The 16,027-nt window shown below is 42.6% G+C and overlaps 1 protein-coding gene across 1 annotated transcript in view; it reads left to right on the top strand.

Annotated features, from left to right (window-relative positions):
* The window catches only part of LOC124594856 (ATP-binding cassette sub-family C member 4-like), a 289,353-nt gene that overhangs the window by 257,426 nt on the left and 15,900 nt on the right, over nucleotides 1–16,027 (top strand). The window lies entirely within an intron of this gene.

The following is a 16,027-nucleotide window of genomic DNA, read 5'->3' as shown; positions in this document are numbered from 1 at the left end:
TCATTACTGCGCGCTAAATCAGCACTGGAGGATGGCAGACTTAGAACTGGGTCAGCATCTGTCTACATCTTACATTTCGAAACACCATTCAACAGTTCACTTTTCAAATCCCTTTCATAATACGAACCAGTGAAATTTATTGAGCAGACATGAGCATTTTCAACTCAGAACAAATTTGCACATTGACAAGCATTTATTCATTTTCGTTTCATCTCATTGTTTTTAGGAAATATATGAAACTTAATTCCTAACTTACTGAGTTGTGATTCCTACCATGTATTGTAGTATTTGTGGAATTTATTTATTTAATCGTATGGCTAGGGCCCCCCATCGGGCGACCGTTCGCCGGGTGCCGGTCTTTCAATTCGACGCCACTTCGGCGACCTGCAGTCGATGAGGGTGATAGGATGATGATGAGGACAGCGCAACACCCAGTCACTGGGCGGAGAAATTTCTCCGAGCCAGCCGGGAATCGAACCCGGGCCCAGAGGATTGACAATCCGCCACGCTGACCATTCAGTTACCGGGGGCGGACATCTGTCGAATGACCTGTTGTTACACGGGGACCTCTTTCCGCTAGCGCTGGCATGTGGTGTGGATTCTGTGAACTATTTAAACTAGCTTTGCAGATTATACGCCACTAGGGGGCTTTCTACCATATTTATTCTGATACAGAGAATATGGGGTGTCTTCGTGACTGGCCTTCAACAATACTGAACAGTGCCTCTTGTCCTGATATATGACTGGGTTGCTAAAAGCAGGCTTCACATAACAAGGCATCACAAAGCTTAAAGTAAAAGCATTGTCGAGATGTTTTGGTATTGAAGAAATTCATTTACGCCAGTAAAATAATGTTGTGTAGTTGAACGATTACATTGCAAAAGTTGTGTCACTACATGTATAAGAACAAAAGGAAAAATTTTGAAATGCCACAAGGATCAAGTCGTTATTCAAGGAGAGAATGAGCGAATTTCAAGGTCACTGATGACGTTACTTCCGGTGTATTGCTCTAGGTCTAGTATTCTGTTATGCAATTATGCATACAAGCACAGTTTCAAGGCCACTGATGATGTGAAATCCAGTGTCAGGTTACATGGGCATATGAGCCCCCTCCACCCCTCCTACACACGCACTTGGGGTACTCCGGTACAAGCACAGTTTCAAGGTCAATTCTGAGAATGAGGGCGTGGCTATTTGTTAATGACAAATTAATTTTATTATAGTTTCGTTATGTGACTTCAATCGAGTTGTACCATATACTGTCAGGTATCTAAGTCCTCTCATTTTTACGGTTCTTTTATTTTTCCAGATTTTCAGAAATATTTCTGCATTTTCATAATTATTAATATTTTTTGAACTAAGCAAGTTTTGTCCCATTGCTATAAATGTCGCATCATGTCATATTCTGTCAAGTCGACGTTGTGATGCTCTCAGTCAATCACGCTGCAGCATGTGCTCAAAAGTATCTGAATTACACAACTACACAATCAGATTGTATGACATCATACTTTATTTGTTAAAACAAGTGCATTGCTTGAAATAGTGACATCTTGGTAAATTAATGAGATCGTAGCAAGATTCTGAGGTTCACTGACTCCAAGACTGTCAACGAAAGATATATTATGTGTAGTACAGTGTTGCAATATGGGTACCTAGAGAAGTGAGCAATCTGTCCAACCATCCCAGTAGAAAGTTATGTCCCTGTGGCGTAAAGCACACTCCAAACACTAATGCCTGGAGTATGGCCATGGCTGCGTACACTAGTCAGTAACCCAGAAATGGCCAAGAAATTTGAAATGTTTTAGGTTGCAGTAAAATCACTGACGTGATAGCATACACAACAGATAGAGCTATCCCGCCCAAGGCAAATCTGTTGTGACCTATCGGAGAACACACGTGAATAGCTACGCAGATAAGCGTCATCCCATCCATCTTTCTCTCTGGACCAGGCAGAATCAAGCTCACCCAACGATTTAGCTTTTATCTCTGCACAAAAAATGCATAGGTGATGCCAGCCTTGGTCAGTCAGATCTCCAAGGCAGAATAAAAAAGCATTACCCTACCACAACACGATTTAAGCTATTGCATTAATAGTGTGTATCTGACGTTGCTAGAAGATTCGGAAATAACTACGAATAAAATCCGAGTAGGAGCGCTGCCAATCCTTCTGTGTCCATCGAATTGGTAAGGTTAGTCTGGAGTTTCCTTCAGATGTGGGCAGGAGTAGGGCAATGGGACAAAAATGCTACATTCCACTACACAGTGACCATGCATGGCGAACTGGGAAATGTTTGACAACAAATAGGGTTGTGCAAGCACGCTGACTGTGGGCAAGATCTGAGACCGCTCCCCTGTAGAACAAAGACATGCAACGGGACAGAAACTCCTACTATATTAATATGTGATGTCGCTATAAGACTCTGAAACAGATACGGAAAAATTCGGAAGTATGGACACGTCTCCACCACCCAAATGAGACTGAGCAATGGTCACAGAGCAGAAAATTAAACTGTTTCTACATATGAAGTAATCGACTCACAGAGGTTATTGCACCTCTGCAGCTATCTGATAAAATGCGAATTAATTAGTTTATGTCTCTTATAGTGGTCACAAATTGATGAGATTATGGATATTATAGGGCTCCCCCCATGAACCATGGACCTTGCCGTTGGTGGGGAGGCTTGCGTGCCTCAGCGATACAGATAGCCGTACCGTAGGTGCAACCACAACGGAGGGGTATCTGTTGAGAGGCCAGACAAACATGTGGTTCCTAAAGAGGGGCAGCAGCCTTTTCAGTAGTTGCAAGGGCAACAGTCTGGATGATTGACTGATCTGGCCTTGTAACAATAACCAAAACGGCCTTGCAGTGCTGGTAATGCGAACGGCTGAAAGCAAGGGGAAACTACGGCCGTAATTTTTACCGAGGGCATGCAGCTTTACTGTATGATTAAATGATGATGGCGTCCTCTTGGGTAAAATATTCCGGAGGTAAAGTAGTCCCCCATTCGGATCTCCGGGCGGGGACTACTCAAGAGGATGTCGTTATCAGGAGAAAGAAAACTGGCGTTCTACGGATCGGAGCGTGGAATGTCAGATCCCTTAATCGGGCAGGTAGGTTAGAAAATTTAAAAATGGAAATGGATAGGTTAAACTCAGATGTAGTGGGAATTAGTGAAGTTCGGTGGCAGGAGGAACAAGACTTCTGGTCAGGTGACTACAGGGTTATAAACACAAAATCAAATAGGGGTAATGCAGGAGTAGGTTTAATAATGAATAAAACAATAGGAATGCGGGTAAGCTACTACAAAACAGCATAGTGAACGCATTATTGTGGCCAAGATAGATACGAAGCCCACACCTACCACAGTAGTGCAAGTGTATATGCCAACTAGCTCTGCAGATGATGAAGAAATTGAAGAAATGTATGATGAAATAAAAGAAATTATTCAGATAGAGAAGGGTGACGAAAATTTAATAGTCATGGGTGACTGGAATTCGGTAGTAGGAAAAGGGAGAGAAGGAAACGTAGTAGGTGAATATGGACAGGGGCTAAGAAATGAAGGACGAAGCCGCCTGGTAGAATTTTGCACAGAGCACAACTTAATCATAGATAACACTTGGTTCAAGAATCATAAAAGAAGGCTGTATACATGGAAGAAGCCTGGAGATACTGACAGGTATCAGATAGATTATATAATGGTAAGAAAGAGATTTAGGAACCATATTTTAAATTGTAAGACATTTCCAGGGGCAGATGTGGTCTCTGACCACAATCTGTTGGTTATGACCTGTAGATTAAAACTGAAGAAACTGCAAAAAGGTGGGAATTTGAGGAGATGGGACCTGGATAAACTAAAAGAACCAGAGGTTGTACAGAGTTTCAGGGAGAGCATAAGGGAGCAATTGACAGGAATGGGGGAAAGAAATACAGTAGAAGAAGCATGGGTAGCTTTGAGGGATGAAGTAGTGAAGGCAGCAGAGGATCAAGTAGGTAAAAAGACGAGGGCTAGTAGAAATCCTCGGGTAACAGAAGAAATACTGAATTTAATTGATGGATGGAGAAAATATAAAAATGCAGTAAATGAAGCAGGCAAAAAGGAATACAAACGTCTCAAAAATGAGTTCGACAGGAAGTGCAAAATGGCTAAGCAGGGATGGCTAGAGGATGTAGACGCTTATCTCACTAGGGGTAAGATAGATACTGCCTACAGGAAAATTAAAGAGACCTTTGGAGATAAGAGAACCACTTGTATGAACATCAAGAGCTCAGATGGAAACGCAGTTCTAAGCAAAGAAGGGAAAGCAGAAAGGTGGAAGGAGTATATAGAGGGTCTATACAAGGGCAATGTACTTGAGGACAATATTATGGAAATGGAAGAGGATGTAGATGAAGATGAAATGGGAGGTACGATACTGCGTGAAGAGTTTGACAGAGCACTGAAAGACCTGAGTCGAAACAAGGGCCCGGGAGTAACAACATTCCATTGGAACTACTGACGGCCTTGGGAGAGCCAGTCCTGACAAAACTCTACCATCTGGTGACCAAGATGTATGAAACAGGCGAAATACCCTCAGACTTCAAGAAGAATATAATAATTCCAATCCCAAAGAAAGCAGGTGTTGACAGATGTGAAAATTATCGAACTATCAGTTTAATAAGTCACAGCTGCAAAATACTAACGCGAATTCTTTATAGACGGCTGGAAAAACTAGTAGAAGCTGACCTCGGGGAAGATCAGTTTGGATTCCGTAGAAATGTTGGAACGCGCGAGGCAATACTGAACCTACGACTTATCTTAGAAGCTAGATTAAGGAAGGGCAAACCTACATTTCTAGCATTTGTAGACTTAGAGAAAGCCTTTGACAATGTTGACTGGAATACTCTCTTTCAAATTCTGAAGGTGGCAGGGGTAAAATACAGGGAGCGAAAGGCTATTTACAATTTGTACAGAAACCGGATGGCAGTTATAAGAGTCGAGGGACATGAAAGGGAAGCAGTGGTTGGGAAGGGAGTGAGACAGGGTTGTAGTCTCTCCCCGATGTTATTAAATCTGTATATTGAGCAATCAGTGAAGGAAACAAAAGAAAAATTCGGAGTAGGTATTAAAATCCATGGAGAAGAAATAAAAACTTTGAGGTTCGCCGATGACGTTGTGATTCTGTCAGAGACAACAAAGGACTTGGAAGAGCAGTTGAGCGGAATGGACAATGTCTTGAAAGGAGGATATAAGATGAACATCAACAAAAGCAAAACGAGGATAATGGAATGTAGTCGAATTAAGTCGAGTGATGCTGAGGGAATTAGATTAGGATATGAGACACTTAGAGTAGTAAAGGAGTTTTGCTATTTGGGGAGCAAAATAACTGATGATGGTCGAAGTAGAGAGGATATAAAATGTAGACTGGCAATGGCAAGGAAACCGTTTCTGAAGAAGAGAAATTTGTTAACATCGAGTATAGATTTAAGTGTCAGGAAGTCATTTCTGAAAGTATTTGTATGGAGTGTAGCCATGTATGGAAGTGAAACATGGACGATAAATAGTTTGGACAAGAAGAGAATAGAAGCTTTCAAACTGTGGTGCTACAGAAGAATGCTGAAGATTAGATGGGTAGATCACATAACTAATGAGGAAGTATTGAATAGGATTGGGGAGAAGAGAAGTTTGTGGCACAACTTGACCAGAAGAAGGGATCGGTTGGTAGGACATGTTCTGAGGCATCAAGGGATCACCAATTTAGTATTGGAGGGCAGCGTGGAGGGTAAAAATCGTAGAGGGAGACCAAGAGATGACTACACTAAGCAGATTCAGAAGGATGTAGGTTGCAGTAGGTACTGGGAGATGAAGAAGCTTGCACAGGATAGAGCAGCATGGAGAGCTGCATCAAACCAGTCTCAGGACTGAAGACCACAACAACAGGGTCTATTTGCTTAAAACGTCATGTTGTGCCATTTTACCATGTTAATAATAATGCATCGTCTTTCCATTATCAAAGCATATATATATATATATATATACACTCCTGGAAATTGAAATAAGAACACCGTGAATTCATTGTCCCAGGAAGGGGAAACTTTATTGACACATTCCTGGGGTCAGATACATCACATGATCATACTGACAGAACCACAGGCACATAGACACAGGCAACAGAGCATGCACAATGTCGGCACTAGTACAGTGTATATCTACATTTCGCAGCAATGCAGGCTGCTATTCTCCCATGGAGACGATCGTAGAGATGCTGGATGTAGTCCTGTGGAACGGCTTGCCATGCCATTTCCACCTGGCGCCTCAGTTGGACCATCGTTCGTGCTGGACGTGCAGACCGCGTGAGACGACGCTTCATCCAGTCCCAAACATGCTCAATGGGGGACAGATCCGGAGATCTTGCTGGCCAGGGTAGTTGACTTACACCTTCTAGAGCACGTTGGGTGGCACGGGATACATGCGGACGTGCATTGTCCTGTTGGAACAGCAAGTTCCCTTGCCGGTCTAGGAATGGTAGAACGATGGGTTCGATGACGGTTTGGATGTACCGTGCACCATTCAGTGTCCCCTCGACGATCACCAGTGGTGTACGGCCAGTGTAGGAGATCGCTCCCCACACCATGATGCCGGGTGTTGGCCCTGTGTGCCTCGGTCGTATGCAGTCCTGATTGTGGCGGTCACCTGCACGGCGCCAAACACGCATACGACCATCATTGGCACCAAGGCAGAAGCGACTCTCATCGCTGAAGACGACACGTCTCCATTCGTCCCTCTATTCATGCCTGTCGCGACACCACTGGAGGCGGGCTGCACGATGTTGGGGCGTTGAGCGGAAGACGGCCTAACGGTGTGCGGGACCGTAGCCCAGCTTCATGGAGACGGTTGCGAATGGTCCTCGCCGATACCCCAGGAGGAACAGTGTCCCTAATTTGCTGGGAAGTGGCGGTGCGGTCCCCTACGGCACTGCGTAGGATCCTACGGTCTTGGCGTGCATCCGTGCGTCGCTGCGGTCCGGTCCCAGGTCGACGGGCACGTGCACCTTCCGCCGACCACTGGCGACAACATCGATGTACTGTGGAGACCTCACGCCCCACGTGTTGAGCAATTCGGCGGTACGTCCACCCGGCCTCCCGCATGCCCACTATACGCCCTCGCTCAAAGTCCGTCAAATGCACATACGGTTCACGTCCACGCTGTCGCGGCATGCTACCAGTGTTAAAGACTGCGATGGAGCTCCGTATGCCACGGCAAACTGGCTGACACTGACGGCGGCGGTGCACAAATGCTGCGCAGCTAGCGCCATTCGACGGCCAACACCGCGGTTCCTGGTGTGTCCGCTGTGCCGTGCGTGTGATCATTGCTTGTACAGCCCTCTCGCAGTGTCCGGAGCAAGTATGGTGGGTCTGACACACCGGTGTCAATGTGTTCTTTTTTCCATTTCCAGGAGTGTATATATATATATGTGTGTGTGTGTGTGTGTTGCAACTCATTATTAATGCACAGGTGAATTATTCATTCCAATAGTTTTTAAATAATACAATGTACTAGATGTCCAGTAGGCTTATTGATAGGTCGAAATAATTTTAAAAGCAGTGTAGTTACAAGGATTTTCCTTGGTTATTTACGAACACATAAACTACGACGTCACACAATCTATGGTTCAGCAATGATAATTCGCATGTCTTTCAGTACACACTGCCTTATGATCGGCTGACAGGATCGTAAGCCGGCCGATGGTAACCGGGCGGTTCTAGGCGCTTCAATGTGGAACCGCGCGGCCGCTACGGTCGCAGGTTCGAATCCTGGCCCGGGCATGGATGTGTGTGATGTCCTTAGGTTAGTTTAAGTTGTTCTAAGTTCTAGGGGACTGATGACCTGAGGTTTTAAGTCCCATAGTGCTCAGAGCCATTTGAACCATTTGAACAGGATCGTAAACATCGACATGATGCTAAGCGACACGCCACGAGCTTGTTGTGAATCTAAGAACAGTGGTATAAAAATCGCGAGATTGGAAAAATACGAAAAACTAAAAATGTGAAAAAATACGCAGAATTGTAGAAAATATGAAAAGTACGAGAAACTTGAGAAATGACAGTACTTACATATCTGACTGGGTGTGGTTTCTGCTGGTTTTTCTGCACTTGTATGCCAGTGTAATCTGATGCTGGGAGAGACGTCGTCAGTGACCATGGATTTGTGTTCGTATACTTATCTGCACAACATAATACTAGCCCACATCGAAAGTGTGACCTTAAGATTTGGCTCGTTCTCTCTTTGAATAGCTACTGGAGCATACTGCTACTTCAGTTTGGATTTTCGGGGGGATTTATATAATAGAAAATCATTATCAGTATCATAAAATCATATATATTCTGAATAATATTCGAAACAATTTCATTGCATCAAGTTGATGGTAAAGAGTAGATGCTATAATAATTCGTGGAACTTGAAGTGTGTTGCACAAAAGAAAATTACTAAGCAATGTCTCAAAGAACCGATGAGATCGGAAAACATGTAGGAACAACGTGGCTGCATACAGCTAAAGACCGAAACGGACAGAAAGGCTAGATGAGACCGTCATTAAACAGTGGATGTTAAATGGCAGTTGACGATGATGACAGTGATGATGATGATGATGATGATGATGACGATGATGTTAACAAACAAACCGACAAACAGATTCCAGGAAGCCTAGGAAGTAATTGATTCACTATTTACTTTACTTTCCGTGCCAGAGCAAGAATTTGTAAACTCTCTTCTTCCAAAATCACGCTGCCTCAAAAGCCTTGTCTTTGCATAAAAATCAGATCTTCCGCTAAGTAAGAAAACTCAATGCTTGGACACAAGAGAAAATGTTCAATCGTCTGTGCTTCTTCACGTTCATTCACTACGGGAATCATTAATTTTGACCATACACAGCTATCTAGTAACATGTGTATTCTACAGGTTACTGTTATTTCAGTCAAGGTATCGAGGAATTTAATACTAGATGTGGCAGAAACAATGGCGTATTCATAACAGTGTGTTTGACCACGAAGATGCACGGCTAAACATCTTGGTGTGCACTGTTCGAAAGACTAGTTCGTACAAATATAATAGACATGCTATATTTTACAAATAATGTCCTTTAGGTGTCCACCATCGTTGGCGATGAAATTTTAGTCACCAAAATACACAATCGCTGTAACTTCGCAAAGAGTCTCGATTTCACCTTGAATGTTGATTTTCGAGCTCTCAGAAGCTGTTGGTCTGTTTTCATACACTTCTTATTTCATAAATCCCAACAGAAAAAGGCTCTAACCAATAAATGAGCGAACGGGGAGGCCAGTTGACACCAGCAAAGCGCGAAAGAAGACGCTACGGAAACTATCTGCTTAAGACCCTTATGGACGTTCTTGTTGCGTGAACGGTTGCGCCGTCCTGTTGGATCCACGACTGCGTATAAATCTTCTGAGGACACATTTTCTGCATTATGAACTATTGCAACATAACAACATACCCACCTGATGTTACTGTGGCAGTGCCAGCTACGTCATTCTCAAAAAAGTACGGACCCTGTTGTCAAGTGGTGTGCTATGCATTTGGTGAGGACTAGTAGGCACCGAGTACCGAAAGTTTTGTTTATTCACATAGACCGGTAAATGAAACTAGACGTAGACGGACATCATTAAATTGTTGAGAAAATAAAGTCCATTGTTGTTCTTTGCTGGAAACTGTGAACAGAACTTATGACATGCTTGCTGACCTCCTGGCAATAACTGTTGCACCACTCGGAGTGTATAATGATGGGCATGATTATCGAGATGCAAAATTCGTCGCAGGTTTCCGTCCAAGCTGTTCAGCACTTATTTTACGAATGCCGACAAACTGACCACGCCGACCTTCACTGGAAGACAGCTGTTACAGTTGCAGTGTTGTTCGGAATGCAAACCGTTCCTGGTCTACAGGATGATGCCTTCCTCGTTGCAGATGATGTTGTTCTGAACTACAGCAGCCATTTCGTAGTCTACTTCTCTGAAGGAACTTGATGATTACGGCAAATGTCAAAATGTTGCAGAAGCAAACGCTGCGTTAGCACGAGACCATCACCAGATTAAAAAAATTTTTCAGTTGCCTAACACACGATGTTCATTTGAGCAACGACTCACACTGAATGGTAACGCTCAAAACCGTACTAAGCAGTGGTACAACCATCGACTCTTTAGGAAGCCGTGCTCAACAACGGCGCGCAATTTCGAACAGGTCATTGTTCTTGCCGCATCCTGTAGATCGTTTGTTGTATGTTTATATTGGACAATACTTTAAAGCGTCATCACGTACAAAAAAAAGTCATACTCATTGACGGAAAGAACGCACAATACTGTGAAATATTTAACTCACAATTACAATGAAGAGCCAAAACAACCGGTACACCTGCCTAATATCGTGTAGGGCCCCCGCGAGTGCGCAGAAGTGCTGCAACACTACCTGGCAAGGACTCGACTAATGTCTGAAGCACTGCTGGAGGGAACTGAGACCATAAGTCCTGTAGAGCTGTCCATAAATCCATAAGAGTACAGCGGGTGGAGATGTCTTCTGAACAGCACGTTGCAAGACAGCCCAGATATGCTCAATAATTTTCAAGCCTGGCGTGTTTGGTCGCCATCGGAAGTGGTTAAGCTCAGAAGAGTGTTTCTGTGGCCACTCTGTAGCAATTCTGGATGTGTTGGGTGTTGGGTGCCCAAGTCCGCCGGAATGCACAATGGTCATGAATGGATGCAGGTGACCAGACAGGACGCTTATGCACGTGTCACCTGTCAGGGTCGTATTTAGATGTATCGGGGAGGAGGGCGGGGGGGGTGGGGGTGGGGGGGGGGGGGGAGGGTCCCATATCACTCCAACTGCACACGCCCCATACCACTACAGAGCTTCCAGCAGCTTGAACAGTCCCCTCCCCTGCTGACAGGCAGGGTCCATGAACTCACGTGGTTGTCTCCATACCCGTACACGTCCATCCGCTCGATAGAATTTGAAACGAGACCAGGTAACAGGCTTCCACTCATCAAACAGTTCAATGTCAGTGTGACGGGCCCAGATGTGGCGTAAAGCTTTGTGTCACGCAGTCATCAAGGGTACACGAGTGGGCCTTCGGCTCTGAAAGCCTATATCGATGATGTTTCGTTGAATGGTTCGCACACTGACACATGTTGATGGCCTAGCATTGAAATCTGCAGCAATTTGCGGAAAGGTTGCACTGCTGTCACGTTGAACGATTCTCCTCAGTCGTCGTTGGTCGCGTTCTTGCAGGGTCTTTTTCCGGCCTCAGCGATGTCGGAGATTTGATGTTTTACCGGATTCCTGACATTCACGGTATACTTCATTTCAGGGAAATCACGAGAAACCTAAAGCAGATTGAATAGATGGAGATCTTAACACTGGGCTTGCCGTATGCAAATACAGAGCATTAAACTCCACGCAACCTCGCTTTTACCTTCAGTGTGGTATGTGTTCCCATCACATCTTTTTCGGTGATTTTTTTTTATTAGGAAAGTGGACTTGAGTGTAATTGAATATATTAAACATTTGGTTTATTTATCGTCACGACAATTCGCAACTACGACAAAAGTGCTTGATTCTCAATACTGTTCATAGAGGCATCTTGTGCCAAAATCTCGATAAACAGGTGCTTAAGGCAACGTGTACGAACGAAAATCTGCTGATCTGACGCGAGCGTTAGGGAGAAAACTGGAAATAAATCGCATAAGTCCTGAGTGATCATCGTGAAATTAGTTAGTAATGAAAAGAACTGCTGAAGACAACACGTAGAATTATGGAATATAGTACCTCGCACCTGTTATGGAATTTCGAAGCAAACCGTTCATGACTTCCAAGATAAATCGTTACAGTGAAGCTCTAAGATGTTAAAGTTCTAAATTTGACTTTCCCTACGTCTCATGCAGAAGCGGGCCGGTCTCGCCATATTGTAGCTGTCGGGGATAAAAATACTGCGGCCTCAATCTGCAGTGGCGCCGGAGTCCTTGTTTCTACGTAAGTTAGCATCATAAGTTGAAGGTTTGTGATGGAGATCTGATAGACTCATTGGGGTCGTGCGGATGTATATATACAGGGTGACTCACTATGGCCACCAAGAATAACTCCGAAAGTATGATAGTAGCTGAAAAGTTTGTGGGACAAAAGTTGAATGGGACAACGGGGGTCATAATATGAAATTGTTTTTTTCTTTTTTTGTTGCTAGGTGGGGTAGCTTCGGGAATGTGAAGGTCAACTTCGTTTTCTTAAATTGGATGCTATGGTTTGGTACTTATTTTCTGATAGCGGCTATCGAGACGAATCCGATGATGTGTAACAGTAAGGTTTTTGAAGGTCAACGAAGGTCAAAAAGGTGGCATGAACGTCCATTTACAGAAGGTGTTCGAAGTGATCACTATTGGTATCAATGCAGTGCTACTATCTTCTTATCATGGATTGAGTGGTATTCCTTATCACGTCGGCACTAATCGAAGCACATGCTCTGACAATTCTCTCTCGCATATCTTCAGGTGCAGTTGGAACGTCTTTATAAACAATGTCTTTCAAGAATCCCCACAAGAAAAAATCCAAAGTCTGGCGAACGAGCAGGGGCACATCTCCTCCGCGTCCAATATAACGATTTGGGAATTGTCTCTGCAACTCATTCAAACCATCAGCGAAAAACGTGCCGCTCACCCATCTTGTCGATATCACATTCTGTTCCTTGTTCCTAAAGATATTTCTTCCAATAACAGACCTAATATTTCTTGCAGGAATGTGGTGTACTTCCTACCATCAAGAGTTCCTTCGATTAAATAATTCTGTCCTCCAGAATTCCACACCACACATTCACCGACCACGGTTTATGGTATGCAACTTGCCACTGCCAACATGGATTTTCAGTTGCCCAATAATGCATGTTATGCAATTTAACATTTCCATGGTTCGTGAATATAACCTCATCAGTAAATAAAATTAAATTAAGAAATGTGTCATCCCTCTGAATCTGAAGTTGAGCCCATCGGCAGAATTCAATGCGACGCATGCAACCCGTACCAGTTAATTCTTGGTGGAGACTGATATGGTAAGGATGATATTTATGGCGATGCAGAACACGAACAACACTACTCTGATTCATGCCAGATCCCCTTGCGATTTGACGCGAACTAACACAAGGATCTGGAACCACAGTGACAAGAGTAACAATTTCCGTTTCATCGTTAGTAATTTTCCTTTGCCGGATATGTTTCCGATGCGTGAAAGATCCAGTTGTTCTCACTTTATCATATACATATTTAAATGTTCGACGTGTAGGGTGAGTACGTTGAGAATATCTATCAGCGTATAAGTCTCTAGCTCTCACTGAATTTCGTTGGCATTCTCCATAAATGAGAAGCATATCGACTTGTTCTTCGAAGGAATACATCACTCACATTCGCTTGATTCGACTATACTAGTCTTACCGTTTCTATAAGTGTTGTCTTGCGAAACCGTCGGATTGTGTCTACATGTCAATGGCACGTTAGATGGATACGCTGTATTCGGCGACTATTTACTATTTGCACGATATGCAAGAGAGAATTGTCAGAGCAAGTGCTTCGATAAGTGCCGAAGTGATAAGGAATATCACTCAATCCATGTTAAGAAGATTGAAGATTGCAGCACTGCACTGATACCAATGGTCATCAATCACTTCGGACTCCTTCTGTAAATGGACGTTCATGTCATCTTTGTGACCTTCGTTGACCTTGACAGACCTTACTGTTACACATCATTGGATTCGTCTCGATAGCCGCTATCAAAAAATAAGTACCAAACTATAGCTTCCCATTAAAAAAAACGAAGTTGACCTTCGTATCTCTGAAGCGACCCCACCTAGCAACAAAAAACCAGTGTCATATTATGGCACCCGTTGTCCCATGCGTCATTTGTTCCACAAACTTTTGAACTACTATCATACTTTAAGAGTTATTCTAGGTGGCAATAGTTAGTGACTCACCCTGTATACTCCGTACCAATTTACGAGTTTTATAGTGAAGCTGAACACTAATATTGCGAGAGTTACATGTCTTTTTATTCTGCCTCGGGGCCCTGGCAGATCTTGTCCCTAGTCAGTGTGCTTCCAGAATTGTATTTATGAGCCTTATATTATTGCACAAACTGATAATATTGCATGGTTTATTTGTATAAATATAAACAGGGTGATGTGATAGGTTAGTAGTAATGACTTGTCTTACCATTATTTAAGCACATATTTATATAAGGTCTCATTCATTACTAATGCACAGATCAGTGTCCATAGCAATACCTTCTTTTAAAATACTGCTGCAAACTAGCTGTCTAGTTTGTATTTAGAATATGCACACAACGAATACCCTTGTTGAACGAGAGTAAGTCTTGATGATCTTGTGGTAATGGTATAGTATTTCTGCTTCTGATTGGACTTCACTGCAACACTGCGCCTCTAATCTCACCAACTCACGTGAAGCTTTCACCGATGTTAAGTAACAGCCCCAAAGTCTAAAACGCCAGAGAAAATAGATTGTGGAAGCTGTCGCCCGCTTGTCAGTTAAATCATGTTTAATGCTTAAACAAAAAACTTTGTAGCAGATGATTTCCTTGAGATTTAATATCTAGATATTCTAGTTTCTACAGTTGTAAAGACAAAAGTTATCGGTATTGGTTATATTATAGGGTAATTTCTGGTAACTATGGTCCCAGAGCTGCCAGTCTGTTATTACATTGCTGGGTGCAGTTGTGCAGTTTCTGTTTGCATTTCTTTTGTGCTCCATCTGGAAGTCCAATAGGCGCTGAATTCCGTGAAACTGCGAAATTGTTATATCGGCATACTTCTGAAAAATCAGTTGCTGTTGAAATTTCTTGAGAAGCTTGATTTCGCTACAAAGTTCTGCGCCTAACCATAAATAACTAAGGAAATTTGAAAAATACTGCATAATATTAATGTTTCTGATTATTTAGCAATGTTACGTCAACTGGCATTACGTTATATTTTATTAAAAAAATTTAACCTGAGACACAACTAAAGCCCAAAATTTCCTACTACAGTCTGTTCGTGTTACATTAATTTACATTGCTGAGGCGGTATTGAAATACCTGAGTGTAAAATAGCTCTTTTTCACACAATTTTCAGGTCATACTGCAATAAATAATGACCAATAAACATCAAAAGGGAACTTGCGTTGAAGGGAAACGCTTGAACAAAGTTGAGTCAGATGAAACCTTCTAAAGTTAAAGATTTTGTCATTGTCAAATATGAGGGCAAATTATAGGTAGGTAGCGCCATTCAGATCTACAAAACAGGGCCAGAAGTGAGTTGCGTGGCAAGAAGTAGGAAACTGTAAATCTGACATAAGGAAAAGGATCTTCTTTTGTACAACGAATATGATGTAATTTACATAATTCAGCCCCCAGTTAAGGTGTCCAGGAAAGGAGAATGATATTCTGTAAAAGAACCGAAGATGTCTGGGACAAATAGAGAACTGTGTCACTTATTTTCTTATGTGTTTGTATTTAAATATAAATTACAAAATGAACGAGTTTAGTGATGTTTTCCTTTCACTTTCTACTTAAAGAAATCGACATAAATACCGTAACTACAAGCCACCTTAATATATGTGGAGTGGACTACGGTTAGATCACTGGGACCTAGATATGGTCCAATTTTTAATAATTAATAACTGCTGTAATAATACTTGAAATTAAGAACTGAAATGATACTAATTTTCCTTTCACTACAGTAAACATTTTAAAAAAATGAATGCATGTTCTGCAGACAACACGGAAAAAAACTGTGTAAATTGGACCATGGTTTTAGTATGTACGGAAGCAAGCATAGTTTGTTCGTTCCACAGACATCTACTTCATGCATTTATTCCATCTTTGCCATATGTGGTGAAAAATATAAATAAAGAATAAGTTACGTTCAATTTCGATTTCGCCCATGTGAAACAGTATAACCACCAACTATAGCGTTCGATGCAGTATTTATTTCTTATATTTCTGCAAAG

This window comes from Schistocerca americana, chromosome 2, assembly GCF_021461395.2.
Source record: "Schistocerca americana isolate TAMUIC-IGC-003095 chromosome 2, iqSchAmer2.1, whole genome shotgun sequence".
In the NCBI taxonomy this organism is placed as follows: Eukaryota; Metazoa; Arthropoda; class Insecta; order Orthoptera; family Acrididae; genus Schistocerca; species Schistocerca americana.
This window is presented reverse-complemented; position numbering and strand designations above follow the sequence as displayed.